The sequence below is a fragment of the Nothoprocta perdicaria genome, unplaced genomic scaffold (genome assembly GCF_003342845.1).
Source record: "Nothoprocta perdicaria isolate Ctin4 unplaced genomic scaffold, notPer1 scaffold_51, whole genome shotgun sequence".
Taxonomy (NCBI): domain Eukaryota; kingdom Metazoa; phylum Chordata; class Aves; order Tinamiformes; family Tinamidae; genus Nothoprocta; species Nothoprocta perdicaria.
The window spans coordinates 2,220,091-2,228,142 of NW_020455766.1; the positions used below are offsets into that span (position 1 = coordinate 2,220,091).

The 8,052-nt window shown below is 38.0% G+C and overlaps 1 long non-coding RNA gene across 1 annotated transcript; it reads left to right on the top strand.

Annotated features, from left to right (window-relative positions):
- The first annotated feature begins 1,892 nt into the window (after positions 1-1,892).
- On the top strand, positions 1,893-3,476 carry LOC112954798. The gene is made up of 3 exons (XR_003250788.1): positions 1,893-1,945; positions 2,358-2,468; positions 3,422-3,476. It is a non-coding gene; the product is annotated as an uncharacterized LOC112954798 (long non-coding RNA).
- The last annotated feature ends 4,576 nt before the right edge of the window (positions 3,477-8,052 follow it).

Here is an 8,052-nt window from a genome sequence, read left to right on the forward strand (position 1 = left end):
ATGAATCCAAATTGTGGGCAGATAAAAGCAGAGCTGTCGGGGTTCTTTTCAGGAGAGCAGTGGTGCTGARGTAATAGGCCTCGCTTTCCCCAAGTTGCCAAGATGAGTCTAAGAATTATTTATATTTTACAACACTTTGAAAAGACAGCCTGATGGATAGTATGGATAGTAGCTTTCTACTTTCAGGAAGAATTTGCTGTGACATTAGGGAGTTTACAGATGAAATTATTGGAAACATCACCCAAGTTCTTTGGCAAACTTTCAATTTACTGCAAATTCAGCAGTAACTTTACAGCACAATTATGTCTAAACATATCTGATGCTCTTAAGGAACTTTATCTCTAATGACAAAAGTAATGGAAACATGGTTTGTAACTCAGTTTTGCCTTACAGGGTATGGTTCTGTGAGGTATTTTCATCACAGTCCTGTATTAATTACTTGTCTGTTCTGGGTTTGTATAGTGTTATGTTCTATATAAACAGCAGAGTTTTAATTGGTCAGATCAGTACATCCTGGTATGATGTAGGTGGAAGATTTGTTGTGTTTTGTTGTGATATTCCTTTGGAAAAAGGAGGAAGAGATGAAAAGGGGGCTTAGTCTTAGTACTAAACTGCCTCCCTGGTTTCACACATACTGAGCTCACAGGAGCCCAGCCTCTCTGGTCTGGGCAGTACCTGAAAAGATCTCCCACCCCCTTCATTACTACTATCAAAACCTATTTGAAAAAAATTTGAAAAACTGGCTAGACAATGTTTTTGTTGTATGCAAATTCCCAACATTTCTACACTTCTCCTGTTCTCTACAGTTTCATATTCCATACCCAGAAGCAGCAAACTTTTTTGATTAAACAAAAGGGCAAGATGTTCACTCCGGATGAGAAGGGAGCTCAACAATGAGGATGATGAAATTGTGGAATAGAGGACAGTACAGCATGGAACAGCTGAAAAGGTACGGTGTAAAAACATTTTAGTGCAGAACAGCTAGTAATCAACAAATACCTAATAGTCAATAACCTAAGACTGTGCTTAGGTGTCTCTCTTGTATTATGTACACTCTGAATTCTGTGCYGGACACAGCGCCTAACCTCTCTGGAGTAAGAGCAGTTCATTTGGATCACATAAACTGCAGCTGTATAGCAGGTGCTGGACAAACTTGGTTAGATGGTGTCACTAGTCATTTTCCTGAGAGTTATCAGATTGGGTGGAAATGCCCCACTATACTAGACTTGTGTAGGAAGTTTAAAGGAAGGGAACACTTCCCCATTCTCTGGGGCTGGAATTGAATTAACACAATATTTTCACCCTCTTCACTAATTTAATAGAATTTCTGGTCCTAAATAGGCTTCACACTGTACACTGCATCCCTATTTCAATTTCATTATTATAGAAATAAGTTTTAGAACTCTGTTTTCTGTCTAAAAGTTGTAACATTTATAGTTATTAGCATAGGTGAAGGATTCTTTGTGTGCAAGACACTGGTGACACCCCCTAATTCAAAAGCATTGGAATCCCGAAGAAGCCAAATTCTAGGGATTCCCCTGTTCACCAGACTAGTTACTGCTCACCCTGTTCACCAGACTATTTACTTTGAGTGGGTTAAGTTTCATTATGAGTATATGAGATTTCTCCATTTTAGTTAATTTCAAACTGCACCAGAAATAAGACCTTATTTAAGGGAAATAGGCTTGACACTATGAGAAAAAAGTAGTCAAAATAAGATGAAGTTGAATGGAAATTCTGAAGGCAATATAAAATTCAAGCAACTGCATAGGGATCATTTCAAGAGAATTTATACTAAAACATGTTTTCCTTTATGTTTCTCYTTACTTACAACAGAAAGACTTCAAACTTGAAACAGCTGACCAGGCAGTAGCTGAAATGCAATGTTTTCTTTTTGTTGCAGTTACCTGAGAAACTAGTGCTACTTAAGAAACTYTGAGTAACGGTAAGACCTTTCACCAGACTTTAGAAGAATTGATGTATTTGAGTAAAGAAATAAAGTCTATTTGGATTATGTTATGCTATTGGCCAACTGATCTCTAATTGCCAACAAGATTGTGTCTTGATTTGACATACATGGTACTACACAGAAAATGGGATGCAACTTTACAAGGTGCAGGAATGAGGATTACAAAAATGACAGGAGGGATTAGCCCACAAAGACAGCAGATGAAAGTCAATATTTGCATCATAGAATCAAAGTAATGAATTTTCAGAAGATAGTGCTACAAATAGTATGTTGCCATCTGGCTCCAAGAAGCACTAGTATTTTTGTGAGGGTGTTCACTGTATTCAGTTTGGGTTGCACTGAAGTCATCGTGTTCAAAAATACTTCCTTTACCCTTATTTCTTTTCAGAAAAAAAAAGCATTAGTGAGCGACACTACTGGTTTTTGAGATCTTTCTGTTCTTCAGACACTAGTCTATGAATATTGAAAGAAGAAAGAACCATTATAAGGGTTGGCGGAAGTGAGTCATCTCCAGCTGCTGTACCTTCATGGTAGTGAGTGATTGCTAATAAGTTGCTGCCCATGCATAGCTTTGGCAGACTATTATTTGCCTTCGTGCTGCTCTTTACTGCACTTGTGCACTTACTGGACTAAATCAGAATTCTGTATTTTTTTTTTTTAGGACTAAGGCAAGCCAAAATTAAATGAAGGTAGTGATAGAAAGCCTATTGTGTGTGTAGTAATAAAAATATAGTGTGCCTCATTCATTATCAACAGTAAACATAATATTTAAATACAGAACATGTCTTTGGCATGAATAGATTCCTTCCACTTTTCCTTTAAACATTTAACCTGTATGGACAGATTTCAGTTATACTGCAGCTCTGTGGATAGATACCAGCTGTGTCAAAACTGGAATTGTGGACCTTTGAAGGAATGTACTGACATGCAGCAAATGCATCAGTCACAGAAACCTGGGTGCTTGTGTCTCTAATGATGGTATGTAGGACTAAAGACCTGTGTGAAGGTTTCTCTAAGTTATGCGACTCCCTGAACTAGATAACTTGTATTCATTCTTAAGAGTATAATRCTGCTTTACTTGAGAGCCAATGGAGATGGAAGCAAGCCTTCATAGAGTTGAGCACAGCATATGCCATGTAATGAGGTATACACAGGGAAATGGCTCTCTCTGTAGAGTATGTTTGTAAACCTAGACAGCTAAGGTAGCCCTCGGTGTATATTTTTAATATTAATATATTACCTTTAAATGTCTGCTCTCTGAAGCAACTTTTCTTTGTTAGACATGCTTTTTTCTTCAGATGTCAATCTCTTATTCCCCATAGTGTAAACTTTTCAGTCCAGCAATGCACATTCTATAGTAGCTGAAATCTTCTGACCTCTGAAAGTCCATTTGTGAAATATGGTATTGTGAACTTATCATGAACTCACTGTGGTATTTTCTTTTTTTTTAAGATTAAAAATCCCACTGGCCCAGCCTTGATAAGAGCAGGAAACARGAGAAAAGTGTAAAGGGAGGAGAAAGAGATCTTGCTATAAGGTAGGTGGACAGCTTCATGCACCACATCTTTACTGCAAAATTGAATCAAGTCTGCTCTGCAGATATTGCACTTTCCTGTGCATCCTTGGGACTTATGAGGCTTGTTGCACTTCAAGAAGCAAAGATGCTTTAGCAACTTTCTGATGCTTTTTGGGAGGAGATGTTCATGGAGAGGACATGTCTGTGAGAAGGCTTTGGAGGACGGACTACCAGCACTATGAGCACAAGTGCGCTCGCTGCAAAATAATTGTTAGCATGAGGAAATTAAAAGCTGATTCTGATCCAACATAAATGTCTGTGGTAGATGCGTAGACCTACTTGTCTGAATTATTTCTATCTAAGCAGGAGGCAGATGGTGCTAGATCTGCGTAGAAACTCTTTGGGTCTCATGTCTCATGAGGACATGAGAAAGAGCAGATATGTAGACCAGTCACTGTTCCTTTCTCTACTGCACGTAACCCACCAGGGCTAACAGAATTTACTGAACCTTGAAGGCTCTAGAATCACAGAAGCTTCTCTTGTTTTATCAGAGCATCTGTGCCAAAAGAGCACACCACTGTTTTAGTAAACCACTGCTTACTGTCTTGTGCTAAAATAGCCTCTGAAGTGAATAATTCAGAAGATGGTTGCATTGCTTTATTTAAAAGGAGCAGCATAAAAGTGTCTTGAATGATGTTTTTGTATTTTTCTAGTCTTTAAAGAATCTGACCTAGGAAAGGGGAGGGGAAAGGAGGTCATGGTGCTAAGTTTATATGCAGACTTCTGAGTTTCATTAGTGGCATCAGTTTCRGACAGCACTTGTCAAATGATCATGAAAACTCACCCGCTCCTTGTGAGCAGTTTCACTGAAGCTCTAGCTGCAGAAGCAGCTCTAATTTGTGGCTTGCATTCATGCATGCTTCTGCTTAAAACTCATGCATTTCAAACAATCATGACCAGGAAATGAAAACCAAATTTTGCCTTTTTTAATCAAATCATGTTTCTTTCGGATATACTCCCAGGATCTTAATATACATCCAGAAGAGCATAACAAACTTGGCACTAGAAGGACAGATTTTAACACGCCAGATACTGTTTTCAAAAGGATCAGGTTCAAGAGACCTGACCAACAAACAAGGGAAGGGTAGGAAAGAGCCTGTCCAGTTCATGACTCTGAAGAAGGTGCGAATTGGAATGTAGGTGAGTTGAATTTGTRTCTGTGTATATTGGGATACCTGACAGATGATAACTGGTAAATGTAGCATATATTGGTGGTTCTTGATACCATATASTTGGTTATTGTTTTAACCTTCTCCTTACAGCAGAATAATACAGGGCTTTGTGAAATGACAGTCCAGTTTCTTCTTATTGCCACTGCTGTGAGGTAGATGAATGCAAGTACTTGGGCTCTGTCCTTTGCTGTAATTGCAGCAAATCAGCAGCAACTTGGAAGCTCAAAGCCATAGTCCTGAAGAAGAAGGATAGGGGTTCTCCTGGCAAGAGGGAAGGGCTTCAACCTTGCAACACTAATAAGAGGGTGTCAAAGATTTTAACCACAAATAGTAGTGATGAAATTTTAAAACTATAAAAAGCTACATTTTACTCTGAATTCAAAGACTGTAAAAGGAAACTTATAGTAATTAGTTTGACTCAACACCTGGTGATTTCGTGCAAAGGGAATATGGAATTTAGACATTAAATCACACCTTTAATTCAGTAGGAGAATGTTTTATTAAGATAGGACAACTTCATACATAAGTTGATAGGGCCCAAATTATTTCCTTGAAGAGCATGTCTTGTTCTCTTCAGTGGTACAACTGTGCACCCTTAACCAAGGGCAAAAGTTGCTTTCAGAGACGGAATATCTTCAACTGATACTTGAGCTTTTATAAAAGGCTACTAGATCTCTCCCTATAATTAACACTTCTCTGGGATATAAAAYATAGCAATGCAAACGTAGGGTCAAGTGTTCAGTTTTTTTCAGATAATCTTATTATCGCTCTTGTGGCACATCTAAGCAATGTAGAAAGCAACAAATGCAGCCTGTGGCTCAGTCCTTTACTGCAGATGGACTTCATAGCCGCTGGAATCACTCTGTCAGAAACAAAGAAACATGAGATTGCCTTAACCTTTTCACTTCTGATGCTCAGGGGATGAACAGTCTAAAACAAAGCTCCATTTATTTTGGCATGCCTAATTCCTATATAAATGGACCTCTAAGAAAAGTTTTTCACTTTCTGGRGCCTGATTTACTGAGCTTGAGACTTCATTCAAAAACTATACACATCAGAACAAGTGTCGTCATATCAGCAGACCAGGTTTACAGTTTAGATTTAAAATACATATAGTGTTCAGCTCACCTTTGATTTTTGAGATTTTTGGAATATTTCTGCTATGATGTGATCAACTACCACTTTAAATGTTATCAGCTAAGGCCTACTGTGTAAACTCTCTTACTCTTTTTTCAGTGTTGTTTTAGTTTAGCTGCAAGGACATAAAAACAGAACAAAACATGAATAGAAATTCAGTGTCCTCGATTAGGGAACACACAGTACAAAACTTAAATAGACCTAACAATAGTATAAATTTTGGAAGGCAACTTCCCTTCCATGCCTTAATAAAGGAAAAATAAATGAAATGTACAAAATACTTATGAAGAACATGCAAATTTATGTTAAGGATTGTCTACAGAAAAGCATATGTTTAAATGAAAGGTATGTTAGATTGCTTCTGTACCACTTCTACTGTAATGTGTCATCTTTTTTTCTCTTTTACTTGGTCAACTTAGAACCATCCTGACTTCAGTCGCTTTCCACAAGCTGAGGATCTAACTTGTTATTTGTAAGCCTCGAAGGAATTATGGCTTTTTTGTGTGTGTGTATGTGTGAAGTGAGGTACAAATAGGATAATGGGGGAAATCAACTAAATGTATGTAACCAAAACATTTCATCAGAGGGACACAAGCTCATATGTAACTAGAACAATGGGCAGTGTATTTTGGTGCATATTTAAGTTCAGGAAAAAAAATATAAACAAAAAGAATGGCCTATTCTGAAAATCAGTTGTCATTAGGAAAACTGCAAGTTTTGTCCTCATACCTGGGAGAGTGCTACACCTAAGGACCTGAAACACTAAACAACCTAAATGTGTATGAATTTCAGAATGTCCATTAATGAAAAGATTTTATTTTACAAATTAAAARAAAAAGATCTTGATTTTCCTCTGGATAGGCCTCAAATCTTTCATTTAAGCTTTACTGATTTGATTCCAATTCTGTAGTCCTGACTGAGCTCTGGCTGCCAGTTTTTTACAAAATACTTTGTCAATTTTGAGGTTTCAATATAAGGATCTTGTCAACTATCTAATTAGTCTTTCTTAAAGTCTAATCAAGACAAGGTAGATGCCTTTTAGTGTGTGTTTAAAATGGCTGATTTAAAGCCTTGTGAAGGAGTGTACAGTCAAATTTAATCAACTCTATTATATGACAAAATACATACAGAGGAAAGTGTGAAAGCAAAACTTGTAAGTAAACATCCAAGTAAACACCTTTCTCTTCTATCCATCTTCAATGACTACAGTGTGCAAAGAGCTGATAATATAAAGCTGTATATAATGCACTGCTCAGTGCCATTTTTACCAGGAGAGAGGTGAGTGAAGTGTATTTGACTTTGTCTTTCCATCGTCAGATAAAGGCCACAAGGTAGTCCCATTGCCATTAAGATGTCACAGAAGTAGCTTAGATGTCCTTATCTCAGGAAGGACATGCTGTTTCTTCTGCAGTGAAGGCTGAAGCATCTCTGTGCTTCTCTGCTGAGAGGATTGCATGTATCTAGCATTAACCTTCAGCTCTGGTCCCTCATATCCAAGAGGAAGCAACCATTCCCACTCTCTAATATGATGCTGCCTCTCTGAAATACTGTGATAGAGCAGGGCAAAGCTGCTACTGCAGTGCTGAGAGGAAAGAGAAGAAGCTGCACAACCTTCCTACTTCTGTAACAGATCTATTAAAGAGGGAGGCAGAATGGAAGTCATAACCTTACATCTTCCATTTCCCGTACAAGTGTGACCACCCTAGTGAACTTTGCAAGTCTTTGTGTGGAGATACCCTCATCTTGAGGCTTGCCAGACAATAAGAAAGAAGAGCTATGAGAGTCTTCATCTTCCCRTGCACACTGACTCTGGGTGGGACAGTTAACACTGTCCCAGTGTTAACTTTTCCAGTACCAGCTCTCATAAATCAGAGATGGCTCGTTTTAGGATTGTTGTCTCTTGGCTACTGATAGCAAATTGAAATTCATGCCTACAGAGATGCAAAGGAAGTATGATGCTCTGGTTGAAGCTTAATAACCTGGCACACACCTTTCCCTTCCATAGAAGAAAAGACTGAGATATTTAAATGAATGAAAATGTTTATGTGAAGATGTTATTTTGTTTGAAGAGCATTTGACTCATTCTGAGAACAGGCTGAATTTAATCTGTGATAGAGAAGAGTTGCCCACAGACACGAGTTTGTTCCATTTTATTYTTTCTGTTTCTGAGCAACTTGGCTAAATTTCCTTGCAAAGCG